Source organism: Fistularia commersonii, chromosome 7 (assembly GCF_037954325.1).
Source record: "Fistularia commersonii isolate RoL2024-O1a breed Wild chromosome 7, RoL_Fcom_v1.0, whole genome shotgun sequence".
Classification (NCBI taxonomy): domain Eukaryota; kingdom Metazoa; phylum Chordata; class Actinopteri; order Syngnathiformes; family Fistulariidae; genus Fistularia; species Fistularia commersonii.
The window spans coordinates 17,466,476-17,486,678 of record NC_141290.1 but is presented as its reverse complement, the minus strand read 5'-3'; the positions used below and the strand labels follow the sequence as shown (position 1 = coordinate 17,486,678).

At 42.0% G+C, this 20,203-nt stretch overlaps 1 protein-coding gene across 1 annotated transcript in view; it reads right to left on the bottom strand.

The window, feature by feature from the left end:
- raly (RALY heterogeneous nuclear ribonucleoprotein) overlaps positions 1-13,302 on the bottom strand; it is a 105,240-nt gene extending 91,938 nt beyond the window's left edge. Inside the window, exon 1 of the mRNA XM_086148877.1 lies at positions 13,183-13,302. The gene's annotated coding sequence lies outside the window, so the exon portion shown is untranslated. The remainder of the gene's footprint in view (positions 1-13,182) is intronic.
- Positions 13,303-20,203: the final 6,901 nt, after the last annotated feature.

Sequence of the window (20,203 nt, the reverse complement as noted above, 5' to 3'; positions counted from 1 at the left end):
ACAAATTCTTATGTTTTTTTTTTTATTGGAGTTTTTTTCTTACCACAGGAAATGAACTCCGTTTATAGGGTCTCCTACTTCCCCTTTTCATCCTGCATCAAATCCCACCTCCTCCTGTCCTTCAGCGAATGCTAATATAATGTATAAATCATTGCAGCCAAAATGCAGCTCAAGCAAGGTCCAAATTAACAACTCTGTGTCTTATAACTCATAAAATGATCAGCATGATGCGTGTGCGTGTGTGTGCACACGCAAACTTGTTGTGGGACAATTGTGCTCAAGGACAACTATTAATCACCAAGGCATTTCATTGATTTTTTTTGTATCCTTAAATATCACTAGAAAGCTTGAAGTTTCTCGACTGTAAACTAAAATAAAAACAACCAAAAAAAATACACTTTCCTTTGTGATACATTGGCATTGGATAAGTGAAAAAAAACAAAATCACAAATGCTTTGACAGCTGGTACTCACCAAAGCATGTCTTTACTATTTATTTTATTTACAGATCCCTTGGATTTTCAATCACCAGCCATTTATACTTAATAAGACTAAAACATCTATTTGCTTCTCTTAAATAAAAATATTTCAGATTATTATAATATATTTAATTTAACAAGAATTGACCCCCAAAAAAGCACAGAAAGAAAGTTACCAGACATGACCAGGCATTACAAAAACAATGTTACATGGATGTGTGATTTTGTCTTATGCTAAAGTCACCAGGTTGTAAATATTCACTAAAGGAATTAATTCTATGCCTTTTTTATTATTTTGAAAATGTTAGGCAATCGTTTTTTTTGCTAATTTTCTCCATAAATTCCATCAATCCTTGAAAAGATGTCACGGGTTATTCAAAGAAAATGCTGAGGCTGAAAAATGGGCATGAACGTCAGCAGAAAAATAAACAATAAAGTAACCTTATTGCCAACGACACAACCACAAAGTCGATCAAAGAACTGTGGCCTAAGGTGCATTGGTGCCAAGTGCACATATGGACACCTTTATGCCTGAAATTGGTGTTTGTTAAGGACAATCCGTGACGAGCATAGAAGTCCAATAACAAAACATTGCTCGGATTCAGATCCGGGGGGCAGCTCCTCCCAATCATGCCATTCCAAGTTGCACTGTTGTTGCCCAAGTGAGTGTTGAAGTGTCCCAGTAGAACAAGGGAGTTCCCAGTAGGAGCGCTCTCTAGCAGCCCCTCTAAGAACCCCAAGAACTCTGGGTAAACTGAACTTCTGTTGGGTGGATAGCCACAAACAACAATCAGAACCTGTCCCCCCCAAGTGAAGGCAGAGAGGCTACCCTCTCATCTACCGGGTTGAATCTGAGTCGGGGGGCAAATCAATATACCCAGACCTGCCAGGCACCTCTCACAAGGGGCAACTCCAGAGTGAGAAGAGTCCAGCCCCTCTCAAGAGGCCTGGTTTCAGACCCCCCACTGTGCGTCGAGGTGAGTCCAACTTTAACTAGTCAGAATCTCTCAGCCCTGCACACCAGCCTGGGCTCCTTCCCCTCCAAAGAGGTGACTTTCCATGTCCCTAGAGCCAGCTTCTGCAGCTGAGGATCAGACCCGCTCTGGCCACCGCCCAGCTTGGACTGCACCCGACTCCCTTGGCCCTTCCTATGGGTGGTGAGCCGAGGGGGAGAGGGACCCATGTCATACTTTCAGGCTATGCCCAGCTGAGCCCCATTGGTGAAGGCCCGGCCACCAGGTTGTCGCCATTTAACCGTAGAGCAGAAAAATTGATCCAATTCCTGTATTCATCGAGCCACGGTTTGTTCTGTCCCTCACCTGGGACCTGTTTGCCTTGGGTGACTCTACCAGGGGCATAAAGCCCCTGACTACATAGCATCTACATTCATATATAAATGAATCCCATTAGCTAAACAGCATCCCACAACCAAATTATGGGACAAGGCTCCAAACGGATGCAGCCGGCTCCAGAGAGGTTGAAAAGGGATCTGTCGTTGCTAGGGTGCACTTGCCACTTCCTTCAGACTTCGGTGCGAAAAAGGAGCAGTGTGCTGACCCGTTGTTATGGAATTCACATACATTTTCAATTCAGCCTCTCAAGGACTTATTGTCTGGGTTGCTGCATAAAAAAAATAGGGTTTACGGATCTCATCAAATCTTGACCTTGTGGAGACATTTGAGTCGAAAAACACACCCACACAAACATGCTGCAACTTTCCAGTTGTTTGTTTTTACATACATACACACACACACACAGGCACAAACACACACACATACAGACACATAGATGTCCGCTGTCTGAGTAACATGACAGATGGAATGTTGCAGATAAACCTTGAGGGCTTCCTAAGAGAGCGAGCGAGGAGTTTAAGGAGCAAATGAATAGATGATTGATGGAGAGGAAGCGGCCAAGGCTGGTTGGCAGCTGCCGGGATGCGGACCCGAGCACTAATGCAGGCAAATCGGAGGAGCGGACAGGCGGGGGCTGGAGATAAAATAACTTCCAACGATGAGAGAAGTTGATAATTATCATCATTTACAAGCAACACTGCGCCCCCCTAACCCAACCAAGATCGCGGGAAAGGTCAGGGGTACATCTTGGAAATTCCTTTATTGGTTACGCGCAAAGATCAGCTATCAATTAAACTGGCTGTCAATTGGCAATCGCTAGGTCCCTGGAGTGAAGTGAACAATACTATTAAGCAAATCTCAAATAAATCTCTTGTATTAAAGTTAAAGGCTTAAAAAGTGATAAAAATGATGGCTCAATTTTGGTCAAAATAGAATTTTGAGATGTCAGAGTTTCGTGAAATAGAATGAACTGAATAGAGTAATCAGTAAGTAAACCAAACAGTCTGTTGACGAAGACCATTAGAAAGCGGCGCTTGGATTCTGAATAAAAAGATCAGTAAAAAAAAAGTGTAGATTCCCTTCCCCTCCCCTTTGTGCTCCATCGCTGACCCCCTGACTGGAGCCCGTGTTTGCGTTTCCTCCGGATGGTGAGTTATGTTGGTAATTAAGAGTCTCAGAGTGAACACGTTCTGCACGCTGACACGTCATTGGTTATGCAAAAGCAATAAAAGAGCAGCCACTCGGATCAAACAAATTAGTTAACACTGTATGGCGGAAAAGTGAATGATGGCAGCTTAAGCCTTAAAACTATAGGAGGGTAATTTGCGTACGGGAGGGGCGGTCGGGGAGGGAAGTTCAAGATTTTCTGTTTATGTTCTCCCTGTCTCTTTTTATTACATCATTGCCAATTTGTAATGACTTGAGTTTTATTACTATTGTTATCTTTTAAAGAGGCATTGCTGTGTTTTGCCAAATACCGGCAGAGACCTTGAAATTTCACCACACTTATAAAAGTTAGATATCCTAATTCAAAGGGTTAAATTGCCACACCCCATGCTAACCCTATCCCTCCCTCTTCAGCCAGTCTAAAGATGTTTGACTAATTTCTGGACAGCCTGGTAAAATTTTCATAAAAATTTCACCTCGGCACCATATATAATTCATTTCCAGCCTTCTTGTATCAGTCATTAGAGATTCGCACACGCGAACGTGTGCACGTTGAGATGTATGAATTGAGTCAAAGTAATTGTTTTCATGCATAATATATGATCCAGTAATATGTACATTATTGCACTATCTCCATGTAATGAGTGTCATGTATAAACTAAGCTGTTGAGTTTTTTCAATTGATAGATTTCAATCAAAAATCAGATTCCCTTCGGAGTGACATCCGAGCCACTGCTTTTTCTGTTTTATTTTAATAAGCTACCAGTTCATGATTGGATGATTAAGATTACAATATATGAACATTTTTTTGGACAAGTTCACATCTTAAAACCAATAATCAGAACCAATCAGCACCAGGCACTGACTTTTCACAAGCTGTTATATCCGAAGTTCACATCAACGATTCATTGTTCATATTTTGTCTCCAACAGATGAACAGGAATTAGAACAGGGCCAAGATCAGGCTCCGGAGAAAACACGTGAGTGTTCATTTCAAAATAGACAAATTTCTGACATATTCCCTTCCTGATGTCAATTTAGGTTTAAGAGTCAGCAGTAACAATAAGTCCTGGCAAAATATTTAAGTAAGATGTATTTACATTGAAAATAGACCAGTCTTTGAAACACTACTGGTGGAACCGTTGCTCCTGTGTTTGCCACCTGCTGCCGTCCGTCAATGTTTTGTCTCATCCGAACCACTCAACACCCGGTACCTTGCACGAGAGTCAAACCTTCTTTGATACAAAACGCCAACTCGCACAAATCCATAACTCTCCTCCTCTGCGAGTTGATGTCCACTCCTTATTGTGATTCTACTGCGGCACCTCAGACTTCTCCCACATGGACTGAGCTTTTTTTTTTTCGGAGCGAATACATTATTGTCACATCGCTGTCAGTTTGCTGCTAGAGACTGGAGAGCCCGGGGACAAGATTCAGACTCATTTCTCAAACTTCTGCTATGGATTTAATTAAGAAATGTATTGAATGCACACTTGATCCATAATTTAAGAAATGGAAACGTTTAAAATCTTCGCGGGTGGGGGAGGGGGGGCCCGTACATTTCCCCCTCCGCCGTTTGAACAGTTTTGTATCAGATGTTCTTCAGCTCTGTCTGTCACACTAATGAAACCAAGGAATTTAATGCAAAGTGACAGCAACATTATCTGAAATGAATTACAAATGAGAAAAGTACAGATGGAGGGAGGCGGGGAAGGGGTGCAGAGGAATAGGCGGATGATTGCGAGCGGGGGGAGAGGTTTCCATCTGTTTCCGAGTTTTTGCTGAGTCAGCGAGGTGGCTTGGTTTCTAAATGTCAGGACTCCGAACTGCGCACGCACACACACACACACACACACACACACAAAGTTAGTTAGCATTAATGAGAGTTTAGTCGAGCCAGATTGAAGCTAAGAACAGAGCCGAGAGAGAGGCAAAGATGCTGACAGAGACAGTAAACAAGTCAGTCGGCCGTCAAGCCATAAAACAAGCCGGCAGTCAAGTACAACATCAGTCAGTCATGCAGCTGCAGAAAGTTTACAAGCTCCGCTGTCAGGAAAATCAAACGCCCGAGACACCTGCAAGCAAAGAGGGCGAAGACACTGGCGGAAAAGAAACTTGTAGTTTGATTGATTCTAGCTACCGTCGCAGTGTGTGCATGTGTAGTAGCTGCCAAAACATCCGTTGATGCTACATCTTCAAAAATAGGTGTGAGACAAAATATTGATCCAGATACTTCCTCTTGCGGTATGATATCTATATATCTTTATCTGGATCAACGTAATCTAACATCACAGACACACACACTCAAAGATAAGCCCTGACCCGGGCCAGTATATAGATTAATAGATCCGGGTTGTGCACCAATAAAACAGGACAAATCCTAGCCACATAGATTCCAAACTAAGAAAATGAAGTCAAGTCTGGAGTCCACTTGGATTCATGAAGGCTGCTATTGCAACACATGATCCCAGAACTACAACACCGTGGAAACATCCTCAGTGTCGCAGTCTCGTTGTGATGCGTGGCATTGTCTTACATTTCAGGTCTGTATTTTTTGAAATCCGGTAGCAGAATTTAATATGGGGATCAGTAAAGTTCACCCTTGCATCACCAGAGCTACAGGCCTGAAACGCATCCAAAACAAAAGCAATGGACAAATGAAAACTTGCAACTGTATTGTATTTTTATCAATGGTAAAGTCAAAAAAATGTTTTGTTTTTTCAAATTCCTCTGTAAATCAGCAGATCAACACAGACGTACGTTCCACTTTAGCTGTAGCCCTGGTGAGAAATAAAGCCTTCCCTTAGTTGATTATGAATACTGATGTTAAGAGAACGTTTCCCTCTTGAGAAAATAGAAAAGGATATGGTTTTACTTGTAATACATAAATGAATGAATTCCAACCAATGCATTAGTATGTGAGTTAGTCAGTAATTTACGCATATACCACCATGTAATGTTTATGTATTATTTATACATAAACACTCAGGGATGCTGCGCCTCTGTAAGCCTCTTGAAGTCAGCCAACTAGAACATGGGAACAGTGCAGCTTTTCCTTTCTATTGTTGCGTGCAAAGATATAGAAAAGTCCATAAAAAAATTTTACTTGATAAATGTGGTGTGTCATTTTGGTGATATCCCATAAATGATTTGCCTTGTCATCACAAGTATCTGCAATAACTCCTGACACTGTACATATTGTACATATTCTGGCTGATAATGTCCATTCAGAGTTTTATAATATATATTGTATATAACCACCTGTTGCAGCATCTGAGGCTGCTTGGTTGAGACTTAAATAAATAAGACAAACGGCGGTAAATCTTATAAAGGAAAATACAGTACTATGGGGGTTTTCTTTCTTTGTGTCCATCCATCCATCAATCCATCCATCCATCCTCTTCCACTTATCCAAAGTCGGGTCGCAGGGGCACATCTGGAGCAGAGAGGTCTAGACTTCCCTCTCCCCAGCCACATGGTCCTGCTCTTCTGGAGGGATCCCAAGGTGTTCCCTGGCCAGCCTAGAGACAGTCTCTCAAGTCCTTCTTGGGTCTTCCTTCTTGCCTCCTCCCGGATGGACATACTCGGAAAATCTCCCCCGGGACACGTCCAGGAGGCATCCTGACAAGATGCCCCAGCCACCTCATCTGACTCCTTTCTATGCAGAGGAGCAGCAACTCTACTCTCTAAGGGCAATCTCTAAGGGAAACGCTGGCCACTCCGGGAAGAAAATTCATATCGGCTGTTTGTATCCAAGATCTCATTCTTCCGGTTGCTACCCACAGCTCGTGACCATAGGTGAGGGTAGGAACGTAGATCGACTGGTAAATTGAGAGCTTGGTCTTCACCACAACAGACCGATACGGAGTCCACATCACTGCGGACGCTGCACCGCTCAGCCTTCAATCTCCCGCTCCATCCTTCCCTCTCTCGTGAACAAGACCCCGAGATACTTGAACGCCTCCACTTCGGGCAGGACCTCTTCCCCAAATCGTCTGTTTCCGGTTGAACACCATGGTCTCTGATTTGGAGGTGCTGATCCTCATCCCACCCACTTCACATTTGGCTACAAACCACTCCATTGAGAGCTAGAGAGCTTGACACCCTGGCTGTGCTTAAAGATTCTGTCCATAAAAGTTTTAAGCATAATTGGTGAAGAAGGGCAGCCCGAGCGAGTCCAACCCTCCCCAGAGTCCAACTTACAACTAACAATGCAGACCAAGCTCCGACACCAGTCATACAGATACTGAGCAGTCCGTATAACAGGGTTCCCACAGTACTCCCCACAGGTTTGCCTGCAGGACACAGTCAAATGCCTTATCCAGATCCACAAAGTACGTGTAGACTGGTTAGGCAAACTCTCATGCTCCTTCAAGGACTCTGCTGAGGGTATAAAGCTGGTCCACTGTTCCACAGCAAGGACAAAAACCACACCGCTCCAGATCAAGATCCGAGGTTCAACGACCCAGATGACCCTCCTCTCTCGCACTGCTGAATAGACCTTACCAGGGAGACTCAGCAACTTCAGCCCTCGAAATAGGTTGGTCTGCTCCAGAGCCCCCCAGCTCTGCCTTCTCATTGAAAGACATTTCGACGGGATTTAGGGGTCTCAGAATTACTTCAACCGATCTACAATGTCTCAGGTGAGGTCAGCAGCGCCCCACTCTCACTCTACAAAGTGTTGATGGAGCGCTGCTTCCCCATCCTGAGCTGCTGGATGGTGGACCAGAATCTCCTCAAAGTCCACCGGAAGTTGTCCTCCCTGAACTCTTCCCACACCTGAGTTTTTGCCTTGGCAACCACCAAAGCCGCATGCCGCTTTGCCTGCCGGTACCTGTCACCTGCCTCCAAAGCCCCACAGGCCAGAAATGCCCAATAGGACTCCTTCTTCAGTTTGACAGCATCCCTCACCACCGGGGTCCACCAGCATATTCGATGGTTGCCTTCACGATTTGTTTGGGTCTGCCAGGTCTGAAAGGCATCCTCCCCCACCATCTGAACCAGCTCACCACCAGGTGGTGATCAGTTGACAGTTCCACCCCTCTCTTCACCTGAGTATCCAGGACGTGCAGCCGCAAGTCCTACAACGCAACCACAAAGTCGATCAAAGAACTGCGGCCTCAGGTGCGTTCATGGCAAGTGCACATATGGACACCTTTATGCCTGAATATGCCGTTTTTATGGAAAATCTGTAACAAGCACAGATGTCCAGTAACAAAACACCGCTCAGTTTCAGACCCAATCACACCCTTCCAAGTTGCACTGTCATTGCCCACATGAGCGTTAAAGTGCCCCAGTAGAACGAGGGAGTCCCCAGTAGGGGCACACTCTAGCAGCCCCTCTAAGGACACCAAGAAGGGTGGGTAAACTGACCTGCTGTTGGGTGCATAGCCACAAACAACAGTCAGAACCTTTCCCTCTCATCCACAAGGTGAACCCTAATGTACAGGTGCTGAGTCGGGGCGAAAGAGACCCCACACTGTGCATCGAGGTCAGACCGACTATAGTCGGAATCTCTCAGCCTTGCGCACCAGGCTGGGCTCCTTCCCCGCCAGAGAGGTGACATTCCATGTACCTAGAGCCAGCTTCTGCAGCCAAGTGTCAGACCACCAAGGTTTTTAAAAGTATCTTAATATTTTAAGTATGTAATATTTCTTTAAGTATTTTAATTCATAATAGTTTTTAAGTATTTTTCTGTGTCTGTTCCTGGTCAATAACCTTGAAGCTATGACAGGACCAAGTTTTTCCATTTTTCTCCCAGTTCTTCTGTTACTTTAGTTACTCTTTGTAACGGAGAATAACGCAAACGACAGCGGCTTCATTGTCTCCCCATGAGACCATCTGATGAGTTGGGGATTAAGTGGAGAGACAAACAGACAGTGGGGTGGGGGGGTGGAAAGAGCTGATCAGCTCTTTTAGTTCTTCAATAGATTCAACGCTCCATCTGTAATCCCCCAACACATCCAGACCCTCACACATCCACTGGAACCATCAACTCCTTCTCCTCCTCAGACATCTTCGATACCTTTTCCCTACCCCTATCCAATGAGGACACCGATATCCCGACCCACCACTACTGACAACCCACTGAGGTTATTGTTCCAGGTTCCCCATCCCCTCTGTGGCTGTGACCACACACCAGGTCAGGAGACAGCTGGAGACACTCTATTAACATAAGACTGCAGGTCCTGATGACTTGTCCCTCAGGATTTTCAAGACCTGAGACACCTCGACAACCTGAGCCTGAGCCAAAGGAAAGTACCAGTTGCACTCACATCTCATGTGATGTAGAGCCATGCCACGTACAGAAATTATTGTATGACTCGGCTGTTGAAGAGTGTATAGGAGGGGGAGGGGAGGGGGAGTACAGGACGCTGGTAGACAGATTTGCAGATTGGACTGAACGGAACCACTTGGGAGTGAATGTCAGCAAGACCAGGGAGATGGTGATCGACTTCAGGAGGAAGACGAGCACGCCGGCAAAGCCTCTACTGATCAGGGGTGAGGTTGTGGAAATGGTTGAGAACTATAGATTCCTGGGTGTTGTGATTGACAGCAGACTGGATTGGAGATACAATACAGAGTCTGTGTACAGGGAAGGAATGAGCAGACGTTACTTCCCCAGGAGTACAGCGCAGATCATTTAATGTATGCGGCAAGATGTTGGAGATCAGTCTCTTGTCTCCAGGGTCATCTTCTTCACAGCTAAACAAAACTAAATCAACAAACTTGCTTGTCAGTTTCCAAATCATGTATTTTATTGTGCATTCAAATGGCATAAACAGAGGAGAACTGTCTTTGGAAAGTGACCCCCCCCCCCCCCTTATCTTTATTTAACACACTTCGCAGCAAACCATCATGTCAGCAAGAATATTTATCATTAAGATTCGTCCGATTCTAAATAAAAGCGTGTTTGGAAACATATGGACTTCGAACCCGTTTTGATGAATGACCATGTCAAAAAAAAATGTACTTCTGCCACCATTCCACTTTCTCCCACTTTATAATTCCTTCTGAGACTTTCTGTATCACGCCTATGTTTATATTTATAGCAGCTGATCTGAACATAACTTTCAGTCGTTCCAATGACATGCATCACTTCCTTGAAACACTTCCTGCCCCTTTCCCCAGATTCAAATTGCAGCTCCACTTTTGGACACAAGCTCCCTCTGCATTAATATAAATTGTTGGGGCCCCCATTGAAACTCTTTACAATCAGAAAAACTGATGAGTTCAATCCTTGTGGTCTCCACTCCGCTCAGATTGCCCCAAGCGCCCAAAGTACTTGTTGGCTAATCAACAAAACTGAGATTATTTAAGCATGTAAGATGGGCGGCCTGCACTGGTGACAATGTTTTATGGATTTGTAACAGGGCTGGACAAGTGAAATGCTCATGAATATCTATTGGGCTGTTTTCTGTGACTAAGAATGTAACCTATTAAAATAAATATTTTTTCCAAAATATGGCATTGACTGAAAATAAGCATAACTCCACAAAAAAGTCAGATATTACCTAAAACCTGTCAGGAAGTTTAAACTACGAAATATTTGTAAATCTGCAACAAAATGCATTCAAAAATAAGTTATTCTTTTAAAAAAAAAACTGAAAGAAATTATATGATAATGTTGAAAATTGATATATTAGACAACTTCTATTAGATAAAAAAAAGTTTTCACCTCCTTATATATATTACCAATAAGATTCTTCAAACTGGGCTGAAATGGATTGAGTTGAAAAGTTGTGAACTTTTTTTTAACCAGAATAAACATAAAATAATAGCAAGAAACCAAGCAAAACTAGAAAGAAATGGAAAAGAAAAATCCTAAATATTCTGCTCAGTTATGTCTGGGAATGAAATGACTTCTTCAAATATCTCATCGATTTTTCACCCTATTTTGGGGGGTTTAAAAGGTTATTGATAGAACTGTTGCAGATTTAACCCAACTTAGAATTTCAATCTGAATCACAGACTTTCATACCACTTGAAGTTCATTAAGCGAGACGCCAGCCCAGAGGGGAAGAACACCCTCATCCATTTGACTCAAACTGTGATTTGAAATCCAAGCGGCGTCATTACATCTATCTGTGATGTATTACAGGAACTTCTGACATTTAAGTGTCACTGTTGGTAACATCCCGGGGTCGTAATTTCAAGTGGTGAAGTGAAATTTCACAGAGGATCCAACTCGGTGATGAACTTTTCCCGCCAAGTGTGAGTTTTTTCATTATATTGTGCATTCACTACTGCGGTGCACTCGATCATCTTGCCTAAACAAACAAGCTGCGACTGAGGATACGTCAAGATTTGAAAATGTTGTTATGCAATGTTAAAGATATGTTAGCATAAAAATTATGAATTTTTAACTATGTTGGTATACGATGAAATACAATGTTAAGGTCGAGCAGGATACACTCCAGGACAGCACAATAGAACTGAATAAGATAAAATGCACTGAGATATAGCCTAACCCTCTATGCAAAATAAAACATTGTGATGAAATAAAAACAAGGAGGGAAATTAACAGTATAAGGAGGACAGACTTCCACAAGATTCAACTGCAGTAAAAACACTTCATCCCTAGATCAGTCAGTATCCAAAATCATTGACACTGGATGAAAACTCATCCTGAAGTTAAAAAGGCAAGATTTGCAGGTTTACTGGCACAAATGAGTCAGGCTTTAGAAAAAAAAACAGCATGGGCAGCTTTTAATTAAAAAGGCAGGTTGTCATATTGTCAAAGGATGGCCGTTGATCCTCTCAGCAGCTGCACAGGAGCCCTTTCAGAAGCAGTTATGTGAACAGCACATTTCTTTAAAAACAAACCAAAAAAATAATCACACAAGCCATTTAGCCCCACAAAGCACATTTCTACAGTCCTCTTTTAAAACTAAGAAAAACAGACAACCAAGCCAAAACACTTACATAAATATAATCTTTCCCCTTTGGAAGAGGAGTATAAGTGTGTTAGCTCTGCAAACACCAAAGGCATGTGTGCATGTGGTGTGTGTGTGTGTGTGTGGGGGGGGGGGGGGGGGGGGCTCAAGTATGTTCAACATGTTTTAGTCCAGAAAAAAGTGAGTGAAAGTGTTACAAACAGAGCAGCCAACTGCTAATTCCTTAAAAGCTTAAGGACATGATATTTTAAGGGCCAAAAGTGGCATCATTAATGCTCTTTTAAACAGTGCATTTTATTTACTTTGTTTTTTATGATTTTGTGTATCAGCAGATACAGCTGAAGAGCAACTTAGACTTATTAAGGCAGAATCTATTGCTTTTGTCAAATTATTTTTCCAGTACAAATCAGAGGACTCGTTTCTGGGTAAAGTCACAAGTGTATTTGTGTTTTTTTGCAAATTTTGACAAGTCTGAAGATTTCTAAATGTGCGACCTGAGGCTGAGGAGAGTCCGAGTCATGTGACCAGAGTCCAGACCGCTGCAGGTTTGGGCTACAAGAGTTAAACAGGAGGAACAACACATCTTTTAAAGATGCAGAAGAAGAGGGAGAAACAAACCTGTCAGCTGCTCCTCAACTGCGTGTGCATATGTGTGTGTGTGTTTGTGTGTGTAAAAGATCTCCCACAGAGATTATCATTCGGGCAAAAACAGCAGTTCCAACAGACAGGAGAGGAGCAGCTCCAAGGATGAAGGATAAACTGTTCGTGAAAAGCCAGTTCATCATCATAACCATCATCATCACTCACATCACCATCACCATCATCCTCCTCGATGGTCCTGACATGCTGCTCACGTGACATCCAAGTTTAAGAGACTTTTAAATCCATAAAGGTTTTCATGGAAAAAAAAGTAAAAAAAAAAAAAAGAAGAAAAAAAGTAAAATCAAAACAAATTTGAAAAAAATAGGTTTGCTGATATATATATATATATATATATATATATATATATGTATGTATGTGTGTATGTGTACGTGTGCGTGTGTGTGTGTTCAACGCAAGGGATAATATACAAATAAATAAATACATTCAAAAAAAGGGGTAAAACGGAAATCACCTATAAGAAGTTTCCATTCCGAATCACAATACCGGATACCGATATACTGATACCAGGGAAAAGCTCCGGTAAAGAAACGCAGCAAAAACAAATGACGTGAAAGAAGGGAATCGTGAAAGAAAGAAAAAATAAGAAAAGCAGCAAAGACGTGGAAAGAGGGTGGAATAAACTGACCTGTTTGACAGGAGGAGGCAAAAAGGAAGCCGGCAGAGGGAAGCGGGCGGCGGACTGACTCCGGTGTGCGCTCCGCTCGGTAACCGTGCAGAGGCGAGGCGGTGACTGCCCGCCGCGCGGCGATCAACAGCTGCAGACCGGAGAGCGGAGCGAACCACAGCACCGGCGGGGGGAGGGGAGGGGAGGGGAGTGGAGGGGAGGTACGGGGGGCTGCACGGTGACTGACGGCCCGGAACCTCAGTGAACGTGGCGAGCCTCAGGGAGGCGTTTGGAGTCCGTATTCAGTCGGACATTTCGGTTTCTCCTACTAAAAATAAAGAATAAAAAAGAGAGGAGATGCTTAGGGAGCAGGTGAGGACGCCTGTGGTAAAGTCCACACAGCCAAGGAGACAGGAAGTAGAAGTCCAATTTGTCCGACGTCCGCTTTCTTCTTCTTTTTTTTTTTTTAATTATTTTTTTTTTCTTTTTCTAGTGAAAAACTGCTTTTATTTCACTGACATGCTTATTCCAAAAAACACACGTACAGTTTAAGGCATATATTGCACAGACTATTGAGAAGGTTTTTCTTTATATAAAAAAAGGGACGTCGTCCCAACCGACGTCCGCTTTCAGATTTGACGTCAGGTGAATCTAAAACACCTGTTTGTTTTGTGTGTGTGGATGTTTTTTTTTTTTAATGCATATTCCAAAAACAAGTACCCGGGCATTAAGCTTTTACTAACAGCAACAATCTGTGTTTGCCCAAAGATAAATACATTAAAAAAAAAAAAATCAAATCTTGGCCCAGCAAAGCGGAGCGTTTAAAGCCTCAATCAAAATGAAAACAGCAACAATAATGAAAGCTGTGGAAAAATTGCAATGCCAGTGTTAGTTGTCCGCCTGGTTTTCATATCAGGCTAAAATGTAACCTTTGTCAAACACTGGGTCCATCATCTTTGTGGCATTTTAAGCCCTCCCCTCCTCCAGATGAATGTTTGAACCCAGCACCGCTTCCTGAAAAGTCTGAACTGTTAGCAGAATTTGGCCACAAAGACACCTTGCCCACTATAAGAAGAGAGAGGAACGACTATTTGAAAAAGAAAACGTACAAATGTACACAGAACCATATAAACAGTTACAATATCGGTGACATTTACCGAAGCAGTCAGCAGGTTCGTTGAATTGTCCGTCGGTGAGAATTAGAGAGTGAAACGTTGAATGTCTCTGTATGTGGCCCTATGATTGACAGGTGAAAATTCCAGGTTAAAACTTGCCACTCAGCAGTTGTCAGCCAGGATTGGCTTGGGCACTGCTGTGACCCAGTGTGACAAATGAACAGTATAGGCAGTGAACAAATTTTTTTTTTTTTTTTTTTTGTCTTTTTTTTTTCATAAATCATCATGTCTCTTGCTGATTGGATCTTTATTCCTTTATTTGCTCAGAAGTAAAACAGAAACCAAGACGGGCAGCGGCTGTTTTGTGTAACGATATCAGCAGAGTTTCCCTCTGACTACTTGAGGTTCACCAAGTTAAAGCCGTCAGCACGAACATTCTCTCACACTGCTAGTTAGGTAGATGGCGTATTTATTATTTAAATGGCGAATTTATGATTTAATAATGACAGCAATCTTTTTTGAAACCTCCGCCTGTTCTCCAGATGCAAAAACCTGTTATGAATTATTGAAGAGAAGTAGCTGGCGGTGAATCTGTCAGTTATGTCCAACCTGTACATCTTTATTCTGCAAATGGAAAACCCCATTTTTCAGGATTCTCATTTAATATGTTTACCATATAGTCTGACGTCATCAAGGAAACAATTGAATATCTCTAAGCTCGACATTTATTTTGCAACTTGAAAAGGGTACTCGCAAAATTACCTTACCTATGTTCATCATGGTAAAATATAACATGTATATTCATTCTGGGATGTAACATTTTATCCAAGCTTTCTTTTAAAATCATTTTTAAAAGCAACATGAGACTCACTGCAAATGAGATACCTATTTTTTTTTTGTAAAACTAGAAGTATATGACCTTAAAAGAAACAATGTAGCTCACAATCACATGAAAGTGCAGAAAATAGCAAGGCTATTGAAAATGATAAACAATACCATATGAGGGTAAAATGAAATTGGGTTTTTAGACATATAATCACATTTTGTTTGTTTCTCTGTAAACTTTTTTTATGTCCCACCCCTACAGGTACATGTTTTTCACAGGATATGAACTGAAACCAAGACTAAACCTTGGTTCAGTCTGAGAAACAATTACATTTGCACTATTCTTCTTTTACACAAAATTCAAAAGGAGTCAATCTGATAAAGAGGTGTTGTTTGATTGTTTTATTTTAACAGAAAGGTGAGTTATATGGCATGAGAATAGAGCTGATACTAAAATATGGCTCCTGGATATATTTCATGCGTTAAAAACTGTTGAATTTCGTCCAAGAACATAACCCTGATGATATCCTTAAGTTCATATTTATAAGCAAAACTTTCCTACCAATGCCAAATCAGTTTCTAGAATATTGAATTACAGTTGAACAAGCAGCAGTGAGTCCAGGCAAGAAAGAACACAAGATAAGGAAAAATCAAAGGAAATAGCTAGCAGCTTTCTGATAACTCATATTTGAGTAAATATGGCTGGCACAACAGAACATTGTATTGACTTCTTGCTCACAATATTCAGAGCTACGAGCATGCTGAGTAAATGTTGTTCCATTATTGTCATTTGTCTTCACGCCTGCCATGCAGAAATACCTCCATGAACTTGGAAAATAAAGGTGTTCTTTTTTCCTTAATGTTTGTGATGTTTGCCCGGGCTTCTCAACATTTATCAAAGAGCCAAAAGTCAGCCTTGTATACACATACACATTTTTTGGAATAAGAAAGTGATTCAAAAGAGACGGCAGGACACAAAGTGTGCTGCTGTTTATTTAGTTATTTTTTTCCTGGTTTTCTCCTTCAAAGGAGAAAGAAAAAGACGAGAATGTCGAAAAAGACATGGTGGCAACGAAGGAGGAGTGAGGGAGAGGCAAAGAAACGATACAGACCCGCCGATCAGAGATGAAGAAGAAACAAAAACCCTGGGGGTTACCGCAGCCACATCCAAGAGTAGAGACAAAGCTGGGAACTGTTATTGGGCTGACGGAGGCCCAATATGACAAGCAGATCTCCTGGTGTGTTCGTGGTCCTGTGGGAACAGCCATCGCTGGGTCACAGCAGCATGTATAACAGCAAAACTCCATTCAAGCCTCGGTAGGAACATTGACATTGGAGTCTCACCAGGGCAGAGTACTATTGGGGACAAATATGATCCATTTCTTTTACTAGTTCATTTGTTCCATAACCTTAATTCAGTCTTAAAACTAGTCCTCACAACATTCTCTGGTGCCCAAGAGTAGCTCTGATTTGGATCAACACCTGAGAGGGTATTTAATCCTTCTCTGCCACTAAGCTGGGATGAGTTGGACCAAAATTTGGCCCTTTACTTTTGATCAGCTTGATTTACAAAGACAAACCACTGACATAACCTTGTCAGGACATTGGCTAACTGATGGCCATCACATTTCACTACTTTAGGACCAGCTAAAGTCTGAGATGGAACATTGTTGCATTTAGCTTGACCCCTAACTATTTGTCAATCCGACATGAGTGGAGCTTTTAGAGATGACTGATGAAGCTCAGTGCATATAGGTGATCAAGGGACAGCTCAAAGGGCGAATTATCCTGTGCTCAAAAGGTCTCGGGAAGGTCATCTTTGCATCAGCCAGTTGCGGAACTTGCCACTTTAACAATGCTGAAAATTGTAACAACACTGCATCCCTGTGGAATGATCAGGACGGTAAGACCCTGAGGCTCAAGAAAATTACCCTGCTTTTTCTTTGAATAAACCAAATTGGCAGGACAATAAGCGTCCCGCCTATGATTTCCACTTCCGCAACTATACAGAAACATTTTGACAATTTACGCTGGCAATCCTCTACTGTTGCCAAATAAAAGGAAAAAAAGAGTAAAAGAAACGATTGGCCATGGCAAGGCAAAGAGAAAACAAACAGCACACTGCGCTTCCACATTTTGAAATCTGAAACACCTCAACTGTAATGTGCTCATTTCAGCACCAGGAGCTGTCCACACACTGACACGTCAAATCTAAACCCAACTAGCCTCCTTTTGCTCTCCATGAGGGATTAAAATAGCAGTAAACTTGGAATAGTTATGTAAATTCACACTTCCCCATTGAACTCCTCACACACACAAATTGACAAACAATCAAGATCAGAGATGTCTGGATTTTATTTTATTTATTTATTCCAACTTCCAATTTTATCCACAGCAGCTTAATCCAAAAGATGGTCCAACTGTGCGTGTTTTTTTTTTGTTTTTTTTTAATTTCAATTCATTTTTTTTATCCTTTGCTCTGTTGTTTCATGTGTATTGTGCTCAGATCGACAGCAGTGTTTTTTTTCTCTCCTATGCATTGGAAAGGTCACACACTCACTCCACATTCACACAGTTAGAATGAGCTCCATTACAGCGAGTCATCTGGGGCTTTCCAGCTGATTTCTTTGTCCTGTTGTTTATGGTAGATTATTTGCTATGGGATGTTCACATTAGCACAGAAATGTCTCTACTGTGAAGTTTTCTTGTTCTTAAGCAGAAAAATCACAATTAAAAATCTTTAATTTACTTTTTTTAATTATAGACATCATGGCCTTCTGCTGCCCAATCAATTACTGCAGAACATTTTTAGTTTGATAAAACCTGGAAGGTGAAAGAACAAGACTGACTGCCAATTTGACTCACTGAATTTAGTATTTAATTGAAAAAAAAACTTCCCTCTTTCAAATGCATACTTAGCTGTTAAATATTTGGTGTTTACCTCCGTAAGTGTGTCCAAGTTTTAAGTTCCAAAGGAACATCTCATACATGCAATTAAACTATAATTACATTTCTTCGGTTCTTTTGAACAGTCTCAGACATGGTTTTACCATGATATTATATCAGGCATTGATTATATTCAATACTGAATTCATATCTGAGAAACAAATTCTTCATCTTTCTCATTACAATATACACATTTTATGTGTCTAAATCGAGTGTTGAAGAATGGTTTGGAGAATAAAGTCATATAAAATTTGATCATACAATTCAAGAAAGTGTCAGCTACTTATCGACCATTGCCTGAAATAAAGTGAAAAAGGAATGATCAAAACAACAGCAAAGGAACATTAACGGGGTAAGTAGTAGCCATAAAAAATAAACATAAAAAATCAGAGTCATTTTAAAATCTACAGAATATTGATAAAAAATTTAAAATAACTACTACTAAAATAATTACCAAAGTTTTAGGATCAAAAATTGGCATGAAAGCAAGGGAGAAAGTAAGCATACAAGACACAAAATCCCCCCAAATGAAAATTTATTACCTGACAATTTTATGATTAGCATGGCACAGGGGATAGAATGATCATCATAACATTCCTGGTTCGATTCCTGGTTCCTCCTAGCCTGTTGAAGTGTTGTTGCGTAAGACACTGAACCCCTAACTCCTCCCCTGGCGCCACTAGATGGCAGCCAACTGCTCATGGTTCATTCATGATGGGTTAAATGCAGAGGAATTTTCCGCAAGGGATTAATAAGGTACAATAAAATGTAAAGAAAAAAAAAAAGAAAAGCATCAGAGGAAACTGAAATAAACGAAATATGCACATTGATCTCATACTAGTAATAACAGTAGTGCCGACAGTTACATGCTAATATTATATTTGACATGATACATTAACCCTCATGTGGTATTAGAGTCAAATATGACCGTTGGCATGCGTAAGGACAGAAAAAAAAAAAAAACTTTTTTTTTTTTTCAAAAGTACGATGACTTTTCTGAAAGTGACATCCTGCTGAAAACCCCAGACTGGCTGATGACCTCAGCAAATAGTTCGAATAGCATCCACATGTCTCACCCTTGCAAAAGGACTACCCGCAACCCCTCCTCAAACTAACGGTCTGTGAGGGGAACGTGTGTCGATTGTTCCTGGAAGCCTCCAGGACCTGACTCTGTGTCACTCTTCTTCCTGTGCTGGCCAGCTGGCACCCATCTTCACCAAGACCTTCAACCAATCCCTGGGGCTATTTGAAGTGCGCTCTTGTTTCAAATGCTCCGTCATCATCCCTCTGTCCAAAAATCCCTCTATCCAAAAAAGCCCTCTGTTTGTAGTCGTGATATCCTTCAAGAGAATGATGCTGAGCCAGTTGAAGGGCATTGCTGAATCCCCTGTAGTTTGCTTATTGGGCAAACAAGTTGGTGGATGATGCAGTCAACTACATCTTGCGACACCTCGACAGCCCCCGGACATTTGCCAGGATCCTGTTCATTGAGTTCAGCTCGGCCTTCAACATCATTATCCCTGAAACCCTCCACTACAAGTTCACCAGGCTCATTCTGCCTGCCTCCACTTGTCGGTGGCTCACCAGTTTCCTGTCTGACAGGCTTAGCTGCTGACAGGACAGGCTGGGGAGCATTAAATTAAGTACCCGGACCATCAGCACAGGTGCCCCCCGGGGTTGTGTCCTGTTCCTGCTGCTCTTCTCCCTCTACACAAATGACTGTACCTCGGGGACCCATTGGTGAAACACGTGGATGATGAGGAGTCTGCTTACAAACAGGAGGTGGAGCTGAACCCACTCAAGACTATGGAGATGACAGTAGACTTCAGAAGACGTCCATCCACACTCTCACCCCCTCAACAACATAGCGTCTGCTGTGGACACTTTCAAGTTTCTAGGAACCACAATGTCCTGGAACCTGAAATGGATCTCCCAGATAGACAGTGTCCATATATATGCCCAGCAGAGGTTGTACCTCTTGTGACAGCTCAGGAAGTTCAACTTGCCCCTGGAACTGGTGATCATCTTCTACACTGCAGTCGCACAGCCATCATTGTTTGACTTGGATTGGCTTTCAACCAGTACAGGATCCGACTGCAATGGACAATCAGGTCGGCGGAGAGAATCATCGGGGCCAACCTGCCTTCCAACCAGGA